The 24,615-nt window shown below is 38.4% G+C and overlaps 1 protein-coding gene across 19 annotated transcripts in view; it reads left to right on the plus strand.

Annotated features, from left to right (window-relative positions):
- The window catches only part of RBMS3 (RNA binding motif single stranded interacting protein 3), a gene marked incomplete at its 3' end in the record, with an annotated part of 558,684 nt that overhangs the window by 43,097 nt on the left and 490,972 nt on the right, over positions 1–24,615 (plus strand). The window lies entirely within an intron of this gene.

A 24,615-nucleotide genomic window follows, 5' to 3' on the forward strand; every position in this document is an offset into this window, starting at 1 on the left:
TCATATATTTTACAAAATGATCCCCCACCCCCGATATTTCCAGTACCCACCTGGCATCGTACGTAGTTTTTACAATATTATTGACTATATTTCCTATGCTATACTTTACATGTCTGTGACTATTCTGTAATTGCCAATCAGTACTTTTCGATTCCTTCACTTTTATCACCTAGTCCCCCAGCCTCCCTCCCCTCTGGCAACCACTAGTCTTTTTCAAAACATGTGGCTTCCATCTGGATGGCTCACTTGCTAGATAACCTGGAATGGCCATGTCCTGGGCTCTGTTCAGAATGTGTCCCTCTACGTGCCGTATTTTTAGCCTTGGAAGTCATTTCTCCTCTGTTGCTGTAGTGGATTGGATTGTTTGGACAGGAAGAGTCACTTCCTTGTTGTGTTCTCCCAGCATTGTAGAGCTCTCGATGTTTCCCATTTGACCTTCCATTAAGCACCCCCCCCCACACTATAGTTTAATCACTTCCTTCAGAAGATCTTGCTTCAGAAGTCAGATGCTTTCCCCAGTCTTAATTTTTTTTCTTCTCCTTTCTCTTTCCTTTCTTATTTTTGTTTTTCTTAGTCTACCTACCTTCCTTCCTTCTTCTCATTTCCTTACTTTTTCTTTTTATATGTTTTTATTGGTTTCAGAGAGAGGAAAGGAGAGGAAGAGAGAGGTAGAAACGTCAATGATGAGAGAATCATTGATCAGCTGCCTCCTGCATGCTCCCCGCTGAGGATTGAAACCTGGGCATGTGCCCTGACTGGGAATTGAACCATGACCTCTTGGTACATAGGTCGATGTTCAACCACTGAGCCATGCCAACTGGGCTCATTATTTCCTTTATTTTCTCTATTATTATCTTTCTTCTACTTTTTTTATCGTTACGAAAAGTAGATCTAAACTTAATGGGGATTTTATACCACAGATCTATTTGCACACAGGTGAAAGAATACATGATTAATTGAAGCATTTTTTGTAGTATGAAAATATTGCAAACAGTTTAAATATCCATCAATAGAGGACATGTTGTATAAACTGGCATTTCCATAAGTTGGAATACTATGTAACTCTAGAGAAGGATTGGGAAGTGCTATATGTATTAATTTGGAAGTATCTCCAAGACATTTTGTTAAATGAAGAAAGCAAAGTACAGAAAAACTTGTATTTTATATTTCCTCTTGTGAAAAACCTGGTGGTAGGGAATAAGATTCTATTTTTTTTTTTTTTATTGTAACTAGAAACCACAAGAAATCTGTATAGAAAACACAGGAAGCTACTGATGGTTGTCAGGGATGGGTGGGCTGATGGAGAATGGGAGGAGATAGTTCATTGTTGTACCTTAGAGTATCTATTAACTTTTAAAAGCATGTTAATATATTATTTGTTCAAAAATTAACTATAGTGTAAACCTCAAAAACCAAAGGAAGATGCGGTTGAAAGAAAACTACTGACATTACATGCTAAAAAATTAAAAAGAATTGGCATGATTGACACATTTGTCCAAACTCATGGGTGCCCTTGTAGCATATTAGTTGCTTAAGGTTGGAACTATGTAAAATTGTCGTTTTCATAGAAAAAAAGAAAAACACAAAAAACTTTTGAATATTGGCAATTTTATATATTTCAGTGGAATATTTATCTCAGTCAGGCCATCAAAAATCCATCACCAGTTTGCCTGAGGTATTATGCCCTTTAATTTTTATTGTACTTCTCTTTTGTATCATAAAAACCCTTGGAGCCTTTTTTCATTCATTTTTTACTAGACCACTTGAGTAGCACTGTGAGGTGTGGCAATTCTCCTGAATTATCTTTCCACCCAAGCTTTATTAACTTTGCACACAGCTGTGGATTAAGTCCTCATGTTCTACCACTGGGATTATAGTGTTCTAAGAATTCACACTGAATTCCAGACATTCCTTGTAGGTCTAATGTCCTCATGGTCACCAAATTTATCTTTCTGCAAGGCAGTTTGGATCATGGTACTCTGGAATAAATTTATCCTGTATTAGTCAGAGTTCTCCAGGAAACAGGACTAATAGTATACTTATTTTACATGGACATGGCTTTAAATGTTGAAATCAGAAGTCTTTGGGAATGCTGAGACAGTGATTATTCGTTAGAAACAAATGATAGATGTGTTTTCTGTAAACATGAGTAAGTGGGAATGAGATTGTAAAGCTTGCCAGGGTAAACAAAAAATGTGTATTTAGTATTATACAATTTCTTTTCAACTCTACCATCCCCCACCACCCAGTTCTTCATCCCAGAATTGGGGTTGATTGGTTCCCTTCCACAGGTTCCATGCAAAAGTTAGACGACTGAAGAAGTCTGCAGTGTATCCTCCTGTCCTTCAGCCTCTAGGTAAATTTATTGGCAGTTAATGCCACTAGCATTTTTGTGGACTAAAAAGTGTTCTCTTCTTTCTTCACTGATTTAGTTTCTGTTTATCCTTCTAATCTCTGTTCAGGTCCCCCTTCCTCATGCCAGCCTTCCTTGACCTTGGCTGGGTCAGATCCTCCTGGTAGATGCTCACAGAACTGCTTACTTTCTAAAGCTTGTCACAATTTCAAGTTCACCGTTATTTACATGATTATTTCATTAGTCTTTGTTCCTTACTAACCCCAAAGCCCCATAAAGTTGAGGACAGTCTTCAACTCTCTATTGCATCATTAGCTCCTAGTATAGTGTTTTGTACACAATAGGTACTAAGTAAATATTTCTGAAAAATACAATACTGTTCAGATCTAAAAATTCTTATTTTTGGCTATAATTTAAAATTTGGGGTACATTTATCAAATGTATACTGAGCTAAAATTTAATGATTTTACCAATTTTCTGAAATTCCAATCAGTATCTTTCTTTTTTACTCTGAAAAGTAGGTTAATGGTGTGTTTAATGCCAATATATAGGTGTTTTTGATTTTTAATTTCCCTATAATCCAATTAAAATTTCTCCAGTTTTTTGAAGATGCCCCTTTTGATTTCAGGGCCTAGCTGCATCCAGATTTTCATGAACCAATGAAAAGTATATGCATATGGGCTTTAAAATATCCATACAACTCTCCAGTCTTCATGGTGTAATTAAAATTTGGAAGGGGAGGTGGTTCCAGTAATTTATTGTGTTACTCTAGGATCAGAATCTAAAATTTAAAAATCACAGAAGATTCCATAGTTAGCTTGTGTGTCCAATGCATATACATTGGAAACCACAGGAGCAGTTTCCCAGCAAGAGGATTTATCAACAGATTTAGAATGAAACCCAGAGAAACAGTCTATGAAGAGTTCAGTCATAGAATCACATCGTAGAAAAGTGGTAAGGTTCAGAGAAATCTCTTATCCTCTGCTCCTCCTTTGATCAGAGGCCACTGCCGAGTATTAAATAGGTAGATTTATCATTGTCTCAATGTATTCATTCAAAGAAACTTAAGTGTTTCAGTCTGCCTTGCACCGAGGCAGGCACAATGCCTAATTAGCCACAGTCCCAGCGTCTGAGTGATAAGCTGGTGCTCTAGTCCCTCATGAAATTTTAAAATTTCATTCCTGACCTAAAGAGACCATGATCGGATCTGGAAGATCTGAACCTCTTGTCACAGTCACAAGATACGTTAAAACATTGTCCATTCCAATTTGTCCCATGCGGCTGTTCAAATCTCTGTGAAATTCACACCACCCTCTATGACATCACCAGGCACTGTTGCGTGGCCAGAATAGACTCATATGCAGAGCTGTGTGTCTTTCACCGTAGACATCAGACAGTGTTTGAACAGACACTTGCAACTGTCGCTCACCCAGGCCCCCAAATACCTGAAGTTCAAATATACACGCTGTGGTATTTTGGTCTCTATTTCCCCGCACCGTGAAAGCCTTGCCTTCCTGGATTCCCGTCCTCCTGTTGTCAGAGTGGGCGTTTGTGTATTGGTGCCTGCCCTGGTTTATAATTCCAGTGACGTTCGTCACTCAGTAGCATCTATCTACATGCAACCACCCCTGTGCTAGATTCGCTTTGGAATAAGTAATACTTTATGAGTCATATTTTAAACTAATCCGCTTTATCTAATTTATGAAATTATTTAGTCTGGAAGAGACCTACAGAGAAACACATAGCTCATCCCCTTTCTAGAATAATGGGATGGATTTTTATTGTCTATAAAATCCATTCTGGGTGGGTATCTATTCTCAGCCTTCATTATCTCCAGTGATAGCAATTCCACAGCCTCCCTTGGCAGCCTTCCCTATTGCTGAACTAGCCTTGCTTATTAATCCTATAATAATACCTTATGTTCTCTAAATATTGAAGCAGTGCTTACGTTTCCCCTGCTAACTCGTCCCTCCCTGCCCACCCTGTGAAATGCTGCATGAGGGGGCACACTCGTGTAAGCACGTGGTTCCGAATGATATGTTGGGCAGCCCTGTCCTGAGGCATTCCCTCAAGGGGCTTGTTAGGGTGGACATTGTCAGTCCATACAAAATTAAGCCATTAAATCCTCAGCATCAGGATGGTGATTGAATTGCTTATGCCACTGGGATGAAATTGCTTTGCAGACATAGGCATTTCACAGCCTGTAGAATTCTTTCCTTTCTGCATGCTCTAATGGTAGCCTCAGGTGAATGCCATGTTTTAGGGGCTATCCTGGCATGTTTGTGCTAGTGTTGGGACAAGGGCATTGGCTGGACCTGTCCTAGGAGGGTGTGATCCAAAAATGGTCCTGGAAAGAATTGGTTATGGAGACTCGATAAGGAGCATCCTTGCCCATTTTCATGAGTCTGTGCAGTACCTAGTGTTGGCACTCTACCTGTGTCTCCTTGAATCCCTTTGGTCATTCCTGTGCATCCGTCACCCAGCCTCTGGATGCTTTGCTTGTGCTGCCAGCAGTTGGACTGTGTCCAGAGGAGTGCCCTGGGACTGCTAGATCGCCGAGGGGACAGAGGTGCATGTCTTCCCTGGCATGTATGAAAGGTGAGCGGAGTGCCCTTGCCTTAAGTTGGGACAGACTCTAACATGCAGCTTGGCATCCGTAGTTCCCCAGTGGGACCAAACTTAAGCTCCCCTTCGCAGCACTTCACTGGAAAAAGGACTCTGGCTTGGCTTCCTGCCCCTTCCTGTCATGTTTCCTTCCACTCCCTTCCCATTTTATCCGGGGAGCACTTTTTAAATCAATCTTATACAAGAATCCTCATCTTGGGCTTTGCTTCTAGGGAACCAGAGTCAAGACACCAGTCCTTGTTCAGCCTTTATCTAGAGTGTGGCGGTCGGCTCACCAGCCTCGTGTGGTTAGCTGACCTGATTTCCACGGATGCCTTTCTCATGATAAACACATCCGATTCCACCCGAGGAAATAATAAGTTTTGTTCTAAGTTTGAAAGGGGCTCATCCATAATCTTACTTGGAGTTTCCTGAAATCACAAAGCTTAGTTGGGATTCAAACTCAAAATGGTTCCTTTTTTTTTTCTTTTTTTTCTGGAGTTTTCCTCTCTGAGCATCTGTTCTATGCTTCTTTGTAATGAGCTTGTCTATCTATTAGCTCAGAGGCTGCCTATTGACTCCAGTTACAGAATTTGTCTTTCTTTCAAACTGGACTGTGAATTCCTGGTGGTCAGAATGCCTGACAAGCAAGTTCACAGCTTCCCGCTCGTTGCTCGTTGCCTTCTACCGATGACAGGGCTTAAGTGTATCGATGTTCATGGAGAGGTCCTTATGGTTGGTTCCCTTTAATTATCCATTTTGTTTCAGTTTACTTGGCTCAGTTCCTGAAACACTGTCTGATTTATCTTTTTAAGTCCAATAAAATTTTATATCCCAAATTAGGAAATATCAGAATAATTAAGGACCAAAGGCCAGGTAGGAAGGAAGTGATGCATTTGGGAGAAAATAACAAGAAACAGTCATAATCATTCTCTTCCTTTTGTTCTTTCCTATGGGTCTTTATCCACAAAAAGTTTTTCCCCCCAGTCTGTTCTCTCTCTGTCTCTGTCTCTCTGTCTCTGTCTGCCTTTCTTAAATACTTTAGGGATATTAACTGAGAAACGTGCTTTATCTCAGAAATGGTTATCTTTCCAAGGATGAAAGCTGCTCTGGATGTAATGTCGAATTAGCCCAGGGGCACTGGGGACAAGTCTGGCCATGAATGTTCCAGAAGCTATAACTGAAACTTACAAGAGCACACTCATTATGGTGTCTGTGTCTCCTTCAGTTCTGAACTCTTTCAATGAACACCTGAAATATCCAGCATATAACCTCTTTTTAACCATGCCTTACACAGCAGGTGGTCCATAAATAATTTTTAGATTACTATGGAATCAATAAAACAAGGATCAGATGGAGTTGGTACCATATTTCTTGTGAGCACAAAAAGCTATTTTCAAATACTTAATTGATGCTACTGAAAAACGAATAAGGAAGTTGTATTTATGTTGCATGTTCCTGCAATCATTAGCAGGTTCACTTTGAAAGAAGAATTCAAAATATAATTAAATAACGCATTGTTCTAGGATGACTTCATACCCTTATTGTCTTGTAGCTTGTGATTTTGCTTGTTACTATTGTGTCAGCTACACTCTTAAATATTTTTTAAAAATTTATTAATGGGGAATAAATATTGAAAAATTTCAGTAACAGGAAAACCTAACCTTTTACTCAAAGACCATGCATTATTTTTCCCATTTGGCTGATAACCCCTTAATTTTGTATATGTGTGTGAGTATATAATCTCTATGTATAGTAAGATTTGCATATGCTACCTTTATATCAGAGAAAAATTAAGGAAAACAGTCTTGACAGACCCTAAAATTATAACTTAGTTTATCTTCAAGTCAGTTGTTTGTCCCATTCATGGCATGATACTACCTGCTGGATTATTTCCCTTATTACAGGGGTGGGAAAATATGTTTGCAGTTGTGAGTACATGAAACACAGAGTTTATTCATGTATTAAACTACTATGTATTATGTATTAAAATACATAAAATAATACACATTAAAAGAAAACAATCCACCACATGAACCCATTCTTCTTTAACTCTGGACCATATTTGAGGGAGGGGAATAAAAAAAACGACTTTCAGTCTGTTGGGAAACTTAACTCTTAAATTTCTAATGAAGTTGCACTTAAGACAATTTAGTCATTTAGCCATAGCCTCTGTTCTCAGTTGGCAAGTTTCCCTGTAATTGGGGTGGGAGAGTCTTAAAATATTCAACAAAGAGTGATGCCTATGACTAAGTTGTGTCTCCATTGCTGTTGTTGAATAAGAACAGATGTGAAGTCGTCTTTGTTATTTCAGTGTGACTAGGCTCTGATCTCTGCTATGACTGGCATTTCTTCACAGGATAGTCTGACAACCCTACACAGTTTTCATTTATGTGAGGAACCCCCCCCCCCCAATCTAATGAAGTAAGAAAATAAAGTAAAAGCATAGCTTGGAGCTCAGTGCTTCTGTTATCAGAGGGACTTGGTTTTGTAGCTAGCCTCATGACCTTAGGCAGGTTATAGAGCCCATGTCTTATTTTCCTTACCTGCTCAATGGGACTATATTGGAGAATTGATGTGAGAATGAAAAGAAAATTATGTCTAAATTGCTCAGCCTTGTACCCGACACCTAGCAAGTGTTTCTTAATAGTGGTACTAGTTATCCTCTTAATAATAGACTGAGTCCTAGCTGTTATATGATCCGTTTGCTTTTATTATGTGCTTATTATCTAAGCTTCACAATTTCTGTTTGTAATGCAAACAACACTTAGTATTTTTAGTTCACATTAAGATAAAGAGTAAAGGTGTCTTCAGGAACATGAAATTAGGAAGCTAGTCTGGTTGAGTTATTTTCTATCCCCAATTTTGATGAAATATTCTCTCAAGGTAATCCTTTGCATTAGAGAATAGTCTGTTTTGTCCCATCCTACAAGTATGTTGTAAAGACTCTCATGTCTCTATATTTTTAAGAAACAAAAAGTGGTCTGTTTTTATATCCAGTTTAATCGGCTTTTTTGGGGGGGCGGTTGCAGCTGTGAGGCAGCACATGATAAATCAAAAACTAATATTTCCAACGTCCTCAAAAAATAAAAGTCTGTGACAGACTAAATATGGGCTAAATGAGGCTTATGGATGATTTGTTCTAATTAGATATAAGGTAACTGTTCCTGCAATTGTGACTTTTATTAAAGTCAGAACATGCGGTTGCTCAGCCTTTCCCTCATTGCCCTTTAAAAAAATCATTTGAGAATATTTTGGGCCGGCTGTCGCTGAGACGGTATGGCTTGGCAGTGTCTTGGTAACTTAATAAGCTCACTGCATTTGTCATTCAGAAACTGTTCTTTATATGCAAAGCTGTCAGACAGATTGAGTCTATAATTTTTTCGCATGAAGTAATATGATAAAACTCCAGTATCAGATTGAACGCTGCGCCGGCATTGGGCATGTTGCACGCACAGGTTGGAGTTGTTTACAATGGAAGCATTGTTTGACGACAAATACTCTTTTTATAGTGTGCGTCAGTTCTGTGCTAATAGCAGGCCCTATCCCTTGACTGCAGCCCTCCTTTTATGCTGTTAACATACGGGGAAACGAAGCCTGCTTCTCAGTGATGTTCGCCGTATATTGAAATGGTTAACTGCGACAATTAGACGGCGCGCTCAGTGCTGTCGTTGTTTTCAGTCTTCCTACAGACGCTTCCCGTATCTGATTTTGCCGGTTTTGTGACAGAGCAGACTGTCCTTACCTCCTTCCTGCTTTTGATTTAATCTCCAGGGATAATGCTTACTAATATAATATAAAGCCTCAGCTCAGCACAGAGGAGAATCTCGCGTTTGAGGGGCACACATGTAATGGGCGATGGCATGAACGGTAGGAGCATCAGCAGAAATCGTGGACGGAGCCCGCGTAGCAAATTCTAGAAGGTCTGCCCTTTGCATTTGGTGCCATGGTCCACGTCCTCGGAGAGCTGGCCCACCCGTGTCGGTGTCAAGGGGGCTGCAAGGGGAAGAAATGGCTACAAATGTGCGCACAGCAGAAGTGCTTAAAGCAGCTCCTTGCCAGGCAAGGTCCTGTTACAGATGGCGGGCGGCCAGAGCACCTCCAAGCCCTGGGCTGCTGCTTAATGCGTTTGGTATGTGGGGGGGCCCCTAACGCCGGAGCTGCCCGGGGCCCACCGTCCGCCACGTCTGAAGTGGGAGCTGCCCAAGCCCAGGCCAGAGCAGCTTAGCCACCCGACTCAGGCCTCAGCAGGGTGTGCATTTTCACAGGGGGGCGGCTTAAATGGGGTGAGAAGAGACCAGAAAGCACTGATCTCTCTCTCTCTAGGCCTTTCTCCTGCTTTTCCCTGCTCTCGGGGCCCCCCTCTCCCCCTTCCTCTCCACTCCGCCCCCCTCCTTCCTCCTGTCCTCCTTCCCTCTCTGATTTTGTTTTCTATTCTGTTTTCTTTTTGAAGGAAGCTCTGTTCTAAATGTCTTTTAAAATGATTATAAAATATTCATGGAGATTCGTGGTCTGGGCTTGGCTAACCTTAACTTTTCAGCTGATCTGCCTTTCTGGGTTTTTGTAACAAAGGAAAACCAGATTTTTTTTTTTTTGCATCCCCTGACTTCACAGCAAAGCCCCCATCTGGAATGAATTCGGCGTCTTTAGCAAATATGTGTTCTCTCTTCAAAATCCATCTAAAAATAGTGCTCAACCAAGCAAGAAAAAATATTTTGACATTCTCTTCATGTTTTGTGGGGTAAGCACAGTTTGAAACAGGCTTTCTGTTAATTTTCGCAAGCGTAAGAGCCGATGTGTTTTCTGTGCAATGTGCAACCTGTTTTGCTCAAGGATGCTTTCTAATGCAAAATGTAATCTTGCAGTTGTGTTTGGGAGCAGGGCGCCACACTCGTCACAAGCTGGCCTTCACATAGACTCTAAGACTGGTACCCAAAGCGAGAGATCAACCAGGGCCTGTTGACACAGGCCAATTTCTTACGTAGATTTACATGAGAAGAAGCACAGCCAGCCTGTGAGGTCATGCTCACAGCCTAAACTACTAGATGGCAGTGACTTTAGTACCAAACCGAAGACTTGCCTTCTAGGAAAGCTGAGCCCTAAGAACAAGTATCCCCATAATTTATTAATCAACTACCATGTGTTGGCAGCATGAAAGGGACCTTATATACATATTCACCTTTAATCCTATTGTTATTGCGCATTCTCTGATGGGAAAACTGAAGCTCAGAAAGTGTAGCAAGTTGCCGAACATAAACCAGCTGATAAATACTAGCAAACAGATTCAGTTCCAGGCCTGATACTGTCTGCTATGTTTTTGTGTTCTCCCTTAGGGAAGGAAAAAGGGACACAATCTTGATCTTTTTGGTCAAGTCTATATTTAAATAATTAGTAAAAATTTCTTTTCCCAGTCTTCTAACACTATTTGATATTTTAAAGTATAGAGTTTTGGAAAATCTGAAATTGTTTTAAAAAATGCCATCATTGTACTTTCATTGTAACATGCCTAAATTTTTAAAATTAACCCTGGAATAATAAGATATATAATATCTTTTAATATATAATATCTTTTAATTATAAGATATATAATTATTCTTAACCTCCCAAACCTATCCCTTTTGTTATTTTGTTGAGATGACTAAGGAAAATACTTGAACTTAAAGTTGATGGACATTTATAGAGATATTTATAAATTAATGAAAACATTGCTAAGAGTATCTGATAAAAAATGTGGAAAAATTCTTCCAGTTGATCAAAACTATTTCCCCTACTAGAGAAATGGTCACTGTGTGGCCCAAATGATCCATAGTCTTTAGGAATATGCTATGGAAAGTTACATTTCAAATTCCCACTCTGTGTTCTGATGTCATACGTAGCTGCACAGAACCAAGGGCTGAGGTCATGTAAAAACACCTTCTAAACCTAAGACACAAGTACAGAACACTCTCCCAATACTGCTTGTCCCTACTAGTGCATAGTGTTCCCTGGTGCACAGTTAAGTGTCACTTTTGGCACGGTGGATCTTTCTAAATAACACTTATGGTGGAAAATGGTATCTGGTAATTGTGTTTTAGAAAAGAGCAAGTGATTTGAAGAACAAACAGCTCCACTGATTGCCTGATAACCTAGGTTAGAACGGTACACATGGAAGAAACTGAGGTCTTCTATTTTGGCCTCTCCAATTTTGAGATAAGAAAACTGAGGCCAGCGGTATTAAATGACAGACCCAACACCTAAAGCCGGTTAAAGATGGGGGGCAGTGGGGACCAGACCCACGTGCCTGGTCTGTGCTTTTTCCTCTGCATTGTGCTTGGCACTCTGAGCTTCTTGAACAAGCTTCCGGTCCCTTCTGTCTTTGATTTACATTCATGTTTATGTTCCAACTATAAAATATCGATGCAGTATTTTAAATATTATAAATGAGGCTTAGAATATATTTTATACTTCATCTGAAAGTTTTACTAAAGCAAATAAAATGTTTTGTGCTTTGCAGATTGACATCGATTACAGCACACACAAAAAAATAGAGAAAAAGAGGCTTTCCTTCAGCCCAACATTATGTCCTTTGTTAAATATAGAATAGAACCTCTCCTATCAAGGTATAGGGCAGTGGGTCCCATAGTGCAGCCCCTGAACCAGTAGCTTCAGCATCACCTGGGAGCTTGTTTGTTAGAACAAATTCTCAGACACCTTCTCAGAACTACTGAATCAGAAACTCTGCAAGTAGGGCCCAGCAGTAGCTTAAAAACTACTAGTCTGCTTATGTAGATTTTATTGGTCTAATATACAGACTTCCTTGCAGCCTTCCTTCCTTTTTCCTTTCTTATTACATAAGTACTTTAGTTTTTTGTTTTGCATACTTAATTTCTTTCAAATATATAGTTATTAAGCAAGCACGATGTCAGCCATTATTCTGGATTCCGGTGTAGGTTGGAGCCAGTTTTGTCAGCTCTGTCGGGATGAGCGGACCAGCATCCTCTGTTCAGATGTGATTCTTGGCTGGTGTTTTCCTTGCTAATTTCAATTGACTGACTCTCCTGTTTGTCTCTGCCGCTCTTGCTACTCATTGGAATTGTTGGCAGGCCCCACCGCGAGGTGAACCGTGGTGGGCCCGCAGGCTGCGTGGTCATCTCACCTCGCTGCCCTCCCACCCTGTCTATGCTCCCTCCAGGCCAGGACTGGGAGAGGCTGCTTTCTCTAGAGCCCATGCCATAATTCTTCTGGAGATGAGCAAGCAGGAAGCCTCCTTCGGCCAGCTCTAGACCTAAATTCCTGTTTTACCAACACTAATTCACTCCATTATCCTTTTCTGGCTGAAGAAAGATCAGGACAAATGGCATTTGCAGATGAGGAAATCTTGGGGGCAAGGGCTTTTAGAATGTGCCTCGGAAGGGCTCAGTTGTTCTTTCTGTCTGTGTTTCCTTTGCTGATGGGATCACCTGTAAGCGGCCACAGGTCCTCTCAGTGCAGCATTTCCGATCTGAATTTCTGATCTCCTGTTGTCCAAAATGGCTGGACAGTGCTATGTTGCAGAGTCATTAATCACGATTATTAAGCAGTGGAAGAGGAGAGCTACATGGCTGTTATTTAACTGCTAGCAGCGCTGTGAAATAGATAGACCACAAGTAAACTGTACCACTTTTTTTTTTTTTTTAAATGATCAGAACAATGTCACTGGCAAGTCACATCTTTCTAGTGAGGGGGCCAGTGGTCATAAATACTAATAAGTAGGCAATTGACTCACAAGTAATTTTCAAGTTCTAGCAAGAACCCCTATATAAATATGTTCCTGGCAAATCAGAGATGCCAAAAATTCCTTTTACAGAGAGAAACTTTTTGAATAAATCAGAAGAAAATCTGATGTGGAAATGCCTTGAGAAGAAAAACTATTGACTTAAAAACATAGAATGGTACAGAGTTCTGATTTCACATTATGCTCTGGAGCAGGCGAGGAGCACGTCTGGTTGGTTGCAGGTGGGAGAGAAATGAAAGAATCTGAGAAAATGACCACCAAGGGACGAATGGTGCAAAGAGATGACATAGAGCTGGAGATGAACATTATCTTTCATTTTTGCTGAGGACCATTCTTTACTGACCTATTATGTCAAAATAGCGCTCTCCAAGTGGTGGGACCAATCCTAGAGCAGAGAAGCTTCCACCACATGTAGGGAGAGATTTTAGCAGAGTTTGCCTGTCTTTCCTCAGGAATAGTTACATAATTTGCAGGACTCAGGGCAAAATGATGGCCCCTTGGTGAAACGTTATTGAGAATTTTCTTGATGGCAACAGCAGAGAATTAACCAAAGGCCTTGCCCCTCTAAGTGAGAAGCCCTGTGCACATGTCCAATGCCCGTGATGCCTGCCTTCCTCTTGCTCATGTCTTTAAAATATATTTTTCCTTTTTTTGCATCAGTGTGTGTCCCCATTATAGTGCTATTCATGGGGAATGCAACTTTGTAAAGTCTTCCTTTGACATTGTGTATTAAAGGGTCTCTTGACTCAGTGGAGGCTTTTGGGAACAGAGGAATACCTCTCTAGTGCCTAAATAAACTGCGAGGTGGATGTGTCTCAAAATCTCCTTCTTCATATTCTTTTACAATTATTTTTATTTTCTAATTGAATTTATTGGGGTGACATTGGTTAATAAAATTCTATAGCGTTAATTCCAAGCTTGGACTCAGGAGGTTTAGTAAAATGCAAGTTCCTTTTTTTCTGTTCCAAAGTTGTTTCTTTAGGAGAGAGAAATGCCCTTTGCCTGAATCAGATCAAAAACAAAGCTTGTTTCATCACAGAATCTCCTAAAACCAGTTTTGCTTTTTAGGAGATGTCAAATATCTTAGCATCCTTTAGGTGTTTTTGCTGTTGTTTGTGTTTTGTGTTTAACAAGATAATTTATCGTAGTGTTATTTAGTCACGTCACAGAAATGGTAACAGATAAAGTGCATCTTGTGTTCTTGATGATTCCTTCTCATGACATCATTTAAAAAAAGAAATTAGAATAGAGGAAGTGCTTTTTATGTAGATAAAAGGCTATCTTTATTTGATGCTTTTTAATCCTATTTTTAATATTTTATTAGTTTGCAGCCTTTGAGATATTATTTTCATAAGAGCCATGCTCTTCTTGCAGTGAATTGGAAAAGCTAGTCACTAGTAATGGTGCTTTTGGCTTGTTAGAGGAAAATAGATAGATGATAGATGATAAATAGATGATAGATAGATGATGATAGATATAGATGATAGATAGATAGATAGATAGATAGATAGATAGATAGATAGATAGATAGATAGATAGACAGATGAAAGATGGATTATAGATGATAGGCCGATGATTGGTAGGTAGATAGAGCTTTTATATATAGGTGTGTATAAAAATAAAGTAAATAAATAAGGAGTGAAATATTTTACTTATTACATGTAATTAAAGAATCAATATGTTGTCTCATTTAGTCTTAACAACTCTGTGAAGTGGATGTTATCACTCACTCTTCAGGAAAGAATAGCTTCAGGGAAATCGTTACGCTTCCCATTCTCACGCAGTGGAAGTTCTCACATAGGTTTGTATTCACTCTGAAAGCCACATTCTTTCCATACTACCCTGCAGTCTCAGAGTATTTGTAACTTTCCCAAGTTTTTTTATTATATTACCTCTTTTGATCTGTACTTAGTAACTCATGAAATAAATACTCAATTTGACCAACAAGTTCCTAAAGCTCAAGAAGGTAAGGAGACTTGCCTGAGCTTGCTCAGTTCTTCAGGAGCCCATCAGAGAGCAGAATGTCGCACCCACGATCCCAGCTCTGTGTTCTGGTCCCTGGGCCATGCCATTTCCCCTTGACTTCCCCTCCTGTCACCGCCTTAAACTAACTAACAACACTCATTTTTGAGTAGTTCATAATTCTCTGTGAGTCTCTACCTATTTAGCCTATGCAGAATTGTTATCTGCCATCTCCCAGCATCTAAAACAATAATTATCCTCAAACAAGGAAGTACACTATAGTCATTTTCATTCTGAGATTGTAGAGCTCAGCTCTTCATTTTAGGGACTTTGCCAAACATTGCTAATTGGATTTCATTTAATTGGATTAAAACTGAGGAGGCTTTTTTTCCCTCTCATCTTATAACTTCACCCCTCTTGTTTAATTTTCATAAAACATCATGTGGTTGGTAAGATCACATCCCTGGGGATACAGCTAGGGTATCTGGTGACTCTAGAGAGGTCTGAAAGGAATGACTACTCCTGGTGTGATAGGCAGATGCGTTTTCATAGTAATCACGTTTAATAAATTGAGAAGAGACTGCTGAATTCTGAGTTATGTCCAAGAATGGAGGCTTCAGTTATGGACAGAAAGTAGGTAATTGGCTACTTTACCAACTGAGTTGGTAAGTCATTCATGGGGATTGGAGACCTAGTTCTCTCCATCACTCACAGGTATACTGAAAAGCTGACCAATTGTAAAATCTACTTCGAACGCAATTTCTAATGGATAGAAAATGGTGAATCTTCTATTGGCTTTAGTATATTTTTAGCTGATCGTTTTTCTGCATTTGGCATATGCAAAAAATTGATTTACTTGTGTCTTACCCATTGCTGTCTGCTAATCTGTACTGCGATCCCATCTCTATTTGTATAAGGTATTGAAGTATAGAATCATTGGGGAAAAAGTATCATTTAAAATACATATTTAAGGATCACAGTAGAGTGAATAGCTAGCTTCAGATTTAGATCACAGAAACACTGTGAACCAATGAGCTGTATGCCTGGGATATTACCAAATACGTGAGAAATTTATTTTCATTGTTGTCAAAAATAGGATACCTTGAACCTTATGTGCTACACCTGTTTTGACCAATTGCACTGTTAGGTAAATGTATGTCAGAAATCTATAAATTGCAGTTTAATCAGGAAATTTCCACACATTGTAGAAACAGTTCATACATTTGAGGAAGAGTTGGAGAAGGCCCCCTAAAGCCCCTTCTTACTATAAAATTCTAATGTAACTATTCTAAGTTTGTAAGAAAGTCTTGAGAAGCCAGTTTTAAAAAAGGTTGGGCTAATTTACTGGTGGAAAAATTGATTTACTGACTTGTGTTAAAGTGGAGACTGAAATTCTAACCAGATGAATGTTATACATTATATGTTTAAGCTATTTAAAAAGATTGGCTATTAGGAAAGAATTTTAGTGTAACGGTTTCTTGTATAGTTACTATTCAGTAGAATAATTTTTGAAGTGGTGAGAAATTTGTATTTGTATATGTAACTAGATTCAGTAATGTGTTTGCATCCATGATTTTTATCTAATAAAGTAATAAAACACCTTAAGAGAGAGCATGCATGAATCCAATGCATGCTATGATTGACCTGAGTGGACTGTCTTATGGAAATGAACATGAGTGATGCTGTATGAAGACTACTTTTTCTCTGAAAATGTAGCCAATTACCCGAGGAGACCATGTCTTTTCTACTTAAATCTAGTCATACCAACATTGATTAATGTTACTAAGTCTAAATAAACCACTTTAACTGACAAAGAAAAACAATGCAATTTAAAATCTTAAGTGTTTTAGTCTGAGTGAATAATTTTGGGAACTTTCAAAATGAACTTCACTACTTGAAAAAAATTTTTTACCTATCTAATTAATGTCTCTAGTGTCTCCTAAGTAGATGGCTAATATTTCTTTCTTACTTATGGAAAGATTCTTTCATATATTATATCAGATCACAGAAAAATTCTACTAACGTTGAAGATAAAAGATTATGTTTCCCCCACTGGAATGCCATGTAGGGCTTGGTAGGAATCTTGGTGAGCAGAAAGCACCAGGGAAAACTGGTTCTGGCTTCTCTGCTGGTCACAGCTGATAAGTAGCAGAGTCTAGATTTGAACTGAGACTATCCTCTGCATTCCCCACACAGGTCCTTTTGACTCCATTGCTCTTGTCTTTGCTATAAGCGTGCACACTACCTCAGAACAGCGCCACAAGCATAAATAGCAGTGTCCCTGTTCCATAGGTAAGGGAATGGGGAGTGTGTGCAGGTAGGGTACCTGCCCAAGGACCCACCCATACAATGATGGGTGGCAAGGTTGGTATTTGAGCCTAGATCACTTTCCTAAATTTCCTGTTGCTTGTACTAATCCCAGACAGAAGAAATCACATCTCCCTCCCTCCCTCCCTCCCTCCCTCCCTCCCTCCCTCCCTCCCTCCCTCCCTCCCTCCTTCCCGTCTCTCCCCTTCTTCCTCCCTTCTATTAAAGCAGAGGAATGAAACACCTTTGTATTTATAAAGGAATGCCTTTTCTTATATTTTTTCTCCACCCATTATCTTTGAAGGCCTGCTGTGGACCAGGCGCTGGGCTCGGCCCCATGGGGTGCTAAACTGTTTTGCATACTCTCACAATCCAATGTGATCTGGAGAGTTTTCTTCCACCGTAACAATCGCTTGATTCCTGGAAAGTATAACAGACACCGTCTCCTGAAAACTTACATTTCCCTTACCTAAACAAGGGCAAGTTGAAATTGTCCTTGGTTCTGCTTCAGTTCACCAGTTCTGAATTTTCTTTTGGGAACTGCTGATAGAGAGCAGGTTCCCAATTATAGCTACTATTTTTAGTTTTCAAGGATTATTGTGTCTATAAATGGTATTCCGTTTGTTGAGTCTAATGTCTTAAATGCAGTCCAAAATCAATTAGCTATTATGTGTGGCCAGGCTACCCATTAGAAAGGTAACCTTTCTCTCTTCTGTATGCTACTGGTATTTATTTGGCACCTAAACCACAGGGTAAGGAATTGAGATGGTAACTGTTGCTTTTCTGGAAGTAGCTTAAGCCAACAATTTTCGTGTATGTGCTGCCCTTTCTCTCTTCCCAAAAAGGTCTATTTAAAGTTTTCCACATTTAATCACAGACGAAATGAATGAAATAGATTATTTTGCAATCTCTCCATAAGGGAATTCTCCAGAAAAGAGACTATGGATGCTCTCATTGACTTGTCTGTAAATCCCAGCACCTGCAGATTTGTCTTCAGGAACTTCAACCCCAACAAGAAGTCTTTTGACAATGGGCTGTAGGATTGTTGATTGTTAATTATCAAATGTCTAATGTCAACGATCCCACAAACAGCCTTTAGCCAACTGTGATGGCAGCAATATTTGTCTTGTTAAAGACCCTGAAGTTAAATTACTGCTGCACTCTTTTCCTTCCAGGCCAACTTGTTAGTTATGGTGGAAATGAGCTATTGACTGGGGTCTCCTCATTCAGTGGGACTTCCTTTATTATTTTTAGTGCTCTCATGAACTAAGGGCCAGCCATCTGCATTCTTTTGTTCATTGAATTCTACCTGACAGCCTTGTCTATAATTTTCCTTGTAAGAGGAACAGAAAGACTAAGAATCATAAATTGTCTCTTGAAAACTCATGGTTTATCTACTTGTTGCATAAATGCTACAGATTTAAATTTTCTTGGCTGAGGAATATTTAGTAACACAAAGCCCTATATGGTAGAATTTTTTGAAGGAAGAGGAATATTTTTTTACTCCCACACTTTCTCTCCTTTTTTTGCTGTTAGTTGTTCTTTACCTAAAATCTTGATTTCTCCCATTGCTTTTATGGGGATTCCTCTGGAAGACACAACAATGCCTCTCTCCACAGGAAGCCCTTTCATAGTAGATGGCTCTTCCCATCTGTATATTTTTATTTGACTTGCATGTGGTTTTCTCAGCCAGATGCAAAGCTCACCATGCTCTAGTGCAACTTACTAAATTCTCCCTGAAAATGCATGTTACCAGGCTCATGTGCGAGTCTGGCATTTTGAGGGACATGCTGACAATCCATGGCCAGAGGAGACCAATAAGGAAACAGGCTCAACTGAAGTCCCGACACAATGTTGACAGCATAATTAAAATGATTAATTTGAAGTAAGAAAAGTGTTTCAAACTAATTAGAAAAATGGTTTGGTCATACCCCCAGACTGTACATGTGGCCAGGAGAAGCCAGGGTTTTGATATAGAGAAGGGAAAAGTGAAGATGTATGTTAAAAATTTGTCATTCTTTTATCAGGGGGAAACTACAAAGTTAAAAACTATAGGTTATTTTTATCTGGGTGGTTTTTCTGTGAGTCTTTGGGTCTCTTTTCCAAGCCCATTTGGCTTGTGGGGGAGCCATATTATAAAAACAACAGAGAATGCTTGCATATCTAGAGTTGGCCCATATTAATATAAATTAATTCTCAATCAAAAGGTATACTCACAAGCTTACTGCTCCTTACGGGGAACACAACACACAAAAGCACCAGCAGAAGACACAGCATATACTAGGGGCTCAATGTCTGTGTGTGGACTGACTTAGCCAAAGCAGTACTTTTGAAGATGGCAAAATGATAATACTGTGAAACTTTGATTTGGTTTTGTTGGTCTTTTCTGTTGTCCTGTGAATTTCAGGGAAGGCAATTGCATCTTATAGGCCAGAGCCCCTGAATTATCATGGACTAATCCAATTTGTGGATTGCTAATGAGCATTAGTCAGGCATATTCTCAGACCTCTTTGTGTACACAACTTTGTTAAGAAAAACTTCTCAGCTTCTAGAAAAGCTAATTTTTAATATTGTGAAGTTGGAGCTCTTTGTATGTAAAGAAAATACTACATAAAAGAACTGCTTTGGCCTGCAAACACAACATCTCAAAAGCTGTTGACCATAACTTTCTAACTAAAAGTATATGAGAACTAAGTTCTTGCCAGATTTCAGGTTTTCTTTCTCTCTGTGTTTTGTGAAGCCAAGCAGTGGATTTTCAGTTAATGCCTTGGGCTACATGAAAAAGGAGTTTCACCAAGAATGTTGGGAATTCCTTTGGTGCCCAAAAGGAAATATGAGGACTCTGGAGGCTGATGAGAGAAAAAGTGGAGAAGCTGTAACATCATGCCAATTTGTGCAACTTATTTGTTTTTTCAAAGAAGACCTGAAATTGCTTGTGAATTTTATAAAGCCTAAATAAACTTTCTAGCATTTTCAATTTTAATACAAGTTAGTGTTTTTCAAGTGACAAATATGTGTAAGTAAGTGCACTCATTCTGGGTCTGTAGTTTTTAAAGATAATAAATAGGTTCAGTTTTTTGCACACAGGATGCAAACTAAAATTAATAGGAGAAAGTTTGGTCTAGGGATCTGTTTAATTTAATTTTAATGAAACTAGACACATTTGTAATACTGCTAAATTATAGCCTATTTTGTATATCCTTAATAATTAATTTATTATCTATGGTGTGTGTGTGTGTGTGTGTGTGTGTGTGTGTGTGTGTGTTCATCATGGGGAAAAGCATGTCCATTTTGATAAATCACAGGAAATAGTAAATTATTTGGATTCCACACAGTCCCCAAGGCTAGGACAAAGGTTTTACCTCTGAAATTCATAACCCAAGGTCCAAAGGGAGCATGGATGGAATTACAATTTAAATAGTATAAGGTGGAGGGGTACAGGGTGGAGAAAGAATTAAATTTTTTGTTTATTTCTCTAAACCAAACCCATTGTTACAGCTGCCCTTAAAAGGGAGAGAATGCAGATTTTTATGTTAAACATTTCTAGCAGTATGAAGCACAGAAGCATTTAAGATGATACTAGCCTTTAAAAAGTTTAGATTGGGTATTATAATTATAACCTATTCAAAACATTTTAGAAAAAAACATAACTGCCGGGTAAAGTTGACTATATACATGAACTGGTAGTGAAACAATAACAAATGAGTGTTGCGGATTTGTGCATACTTGCAATGCACTGAGTTTCAGGGTCTCTTATTAATAAAGTTCAAAGCCTTATTTTTTCCCCCCTCAATATTCTTGTTTTTCTCTCATTTCAAGTTTCTTGGTTGCATTGTCAATTAAGCTAATTAAGGCTGAAAAATAATTTCCCAGAGGGGGTATTGAACTAAAACATTCCAGGCAAAATCATTTCCAAGACTTAATCTAGTCAGGAAATATTAATAATACACAAGTGGGGTTATGCATAAAAGGAATGGTACAAAATGCTACATTGTTCATGGTACATATAGTCAGACAAAACACTGCATTTACTGTCTCCAGAAAAATGAAAGTTAATTTATGCAGTTCATCACCAGGCTTTATTACAGCACTGTGTATTTGTGGCAGACCTAAGGCCGTGGGAACTTTTCACTCTTGACTCCACTTCTTAAAAAAAATCAAATCAAATCATTCTTTATTTTTTTAAAGGAGCACAATGCAATAATGGAAGTACAGTTTATAGTCTCAGCTTTTCATTACTAAGTTGAGTAGAAACTGATAGAAAAAAATAAGAATCTTAAACTCTGAGCTTCACTTTTCTCCTGATTAAGGGAAGTCACAGGGATGTGGGATTGTCTTTAAGTCGCAGATTGAGGCTCGATTCAGAAATTAGAATGTTCAGTTCCCATCCAATGATCAATCTTTAAGAGAGATGTGCATTAATATTAAATTGCGTCCCTTCCTCCCTCTCAAGCGTGTCGCAGAATGGATGCTTGGGTGTAAGGAGGGAGCATGGGAAGCCTTTCTGTCTTTCCCTGCCTGTAGTTCGCCTCCTCCCGCCACCAGCAGGCTGTCATTTCTGGCCCCACTCTTGTCCAAGTGAGAGAGGGAGAGAGGGGAGAGGTGAGAAAGGCAGGGAAGTTCTTACTTGACCTCTGTCTTGAGCTTTGAGCTCTCTTACCAAGTCTGTTTCTTTCTTGGTAACGTAGTATCTTCAGAGGCCTCTACTGTGAATGTTTGAAAACACGATTCTGTCATTTTTCTCAGCAATCTGCTCCCTCCTTGGCCCTCTGGAGGGCCAATCTGTAAATTCTCTTTGTAGAGCCTCATTAGCTTCCCAGTGGCTGGTTCTCCTGGATGGAGACACAGAATCTCGAGCCTGACTCTCTTTCCCTCCCCTCCTTGTCCATGGAAGTCATGCATCCTAGGCTCCAACCAGTCCAGAGTATGCAGGCTAATCTCACCGACACACCCGCTGTTTCATTTTGTGCCCCCAGCAGCTCAGCAGCTGCTCCCTTCGTCTTCTACTTCTCTACATTCCCAGCCCATTTGGCCCTGTTAATGCAGAGGGAGCACACTATGCTCTGGAGGGGTGCTTCTGAAGATCCTGTCTCTTGACTTGGGTTGAAGGGTAGACATAGGACAATTTTCTCTAAACAGATCATCTTCACAAGTTTTTCTTCCATCTCTGTTTCCTTGATCTGCACCACTTCTTTAACCTTCTGTGACATTTTGCAAATGCTGTCTGTTGTATCGTGTGCCTTACAACTTACTCCACTATTTTCTATTTATTTTATCATGGTATCCCAGTGAAAAAAATCTACTTTATCTTACTGTTACAAATGATTTACATTCTAATAGCCTTCAGAGCTTAGTATTCCATTTTGTCTTTGTGAATCCATCAGTAAACCTTTATTTATTCATATTCTAGCTGTTCATTTTAAAGATTTTTGAAAGTAAGGGTTTTGTTTTTTTTAATTGTCACAAAATCGTGGCTAAGAATTAAGGAATAGGTATTCCTATTAGTTAACACTGTTGATTATTTGTTTTATTTTTGCCAATCGAATAATCAATTGAATTAGGATTGATTCATTTTAGAAATTAGCTGTTTATTTACAAATGTTTCTAGGTCTGGATTTATAAGTGCATGAAACAGAACATTCTACAAATAAATTTCAATTAATTTACTACAAAAGAAGTAAATGAAAACTTGATTCAATCTTAAAATGTCTTTGTTTGACAGTATTGCACTGAGTATCTTATATATACAAAGCCCTGGAGTAGATGATACAAGGGCCATAAAGATGGGTAGAACTGAAACCCAACCCTCCTGGGACAGAGCTAATGGTCTGCTCTAAGACAGGGAGGTTGTCCAGGTTAAACTTTAGTCAGCATCACACATGTGGAGTAACTTAGTTTCTTTTAGATGGTGATTGATTGTTTGGAGAAATAACTAAAATATAATATTAGTGTATTTTTTTCTGTTGAATATTAAAGAATACAAAGAAGAAACAAAAATTGTCCATAATCTACTCTGTAAATAATGCCTCTTGACAAAAAATAAGCTAACAAAATAAAACAAAACCAAAATATAAGTGTATTTTAAGAAAATTTAATAGAATGGAAGGCTATGAAGGAAAAATGAACATCATCTATCCTATACACTGTTTGCTCTTTCCAAATCTAACTACTTTGAAACTTCTTTCCTGTTCTCCTAGTAAATATTGTGTATCCATACTGATGTTTTCGTATCTGTATAAAGTTAGCATTTAATAATATGCAGATACCAGCTTGCTTTCTTGGTTTCTTCCTTCTTTCCCTCAGTTCTTCAATTTTCTATTTCTCTTACTCTACCTGACTTTTTAAATAGCAGCAGCGTATCCCTCATTGTTGATGTATGCTGATGTCCTTAATCAGTGCATTCTTGATGGATGCTTTCCTTGCTAATACAAGCAATGATGTGATGCAAGTTGTTATGCACAGATATTTATGGCCCTTGGGCTATATTCCTGAGTTGCAATACTAGATCAAAGGAACCCTGAGTTTTTTGTTATTTTAGTAGACATTTCCAACTTGCCCATGAGAAATAATTCATACATTTATACTTTAACCAATACAGTTGAGTCTGTGTTTGTTATAACCTCTCTGGCATTTTAACTGCTTAAGCCTCCAATTTTTGGCCAATCTGAATTTGTGAAATATACAGTTTCATTGTTTTGTTATACACGTCTTTGTGAGGAAGGTTATATCAGTTACCCATCATTTGCATGTGTTTCTAGAAACTTGCTGTGCTTTATAGATGTTTATTTTAAATCGTTTGTCCTTTTACTGATTTTTTTAGATCTTTGTAAATTAAGAAAATAACATCAGTATTGAACGTAACTTTGTACATATTCTCTGCAATTTGTTTTCTTCATTTTGATTTTATTATCTTTTTGCCATAAAGAAGTTAAAAATGTTTGTGTAGTAATATCTTAGATTTTCTTTGAGCCATCCAAGTTTTTAAACTTACTTAAAGCACTCTCCCACTAGAAGGTTATGAATAAATGTAACCGTAATTTCTTCTAGACATTTTGCTTTAATTTTTATATTTTAGTGTAAGGGGTGAAATTCATATACACATATACAATATGCACATACATATATATGAGGTATATCTACACACACATATATACACATATGTAGATTTGTACATATCTATAATTTTAAATATATATTTATATGTTTCTAAAAATTCAATCAACTGGGCCCAACACTAACTATGGACTAATTCTTCTTTCCACAGTGATTTTAAATTTAGTTGTACTATGGATTTAATTTTCATATACTTTGGTTATATTTCTGAATCCTTCTAGTTTCATTCCATATATTATAAATTCATTTGTTTCCCCAGAAAAATAATTTTAATAATTATAATTTTGTAGTTAGTTATATACCTTTTAGGGCTATTCTCCCTTTTTTAAGCTTCATTTTCAAAAATCATCTTCATCTTTTTTCTTTTAGACAAGCATTTTGTTCATTTTTACAAACACACACACTGTTTTATGGGTCTTTTAATTGGGACTACATTATATTTATAGATTAATTTTGAACAATTTCACCTCTTTATTCTATCGTGTCTTCTTTTTATACCGTATGGAATATCCATTCAGCAAAA

Source organism: Miniopterus schreibersii (assembly GCF_964146895.1).
Source record: "Miniopterus schreibersii genome assembly, chromosome: 15".
NCBI classification, from domain to species: Eukaryota; Metazoa; Chordata; class Mammalia; order Chiroptera; family Miniopteridae; genus Miniopterus; species Miniopterus schreibersii.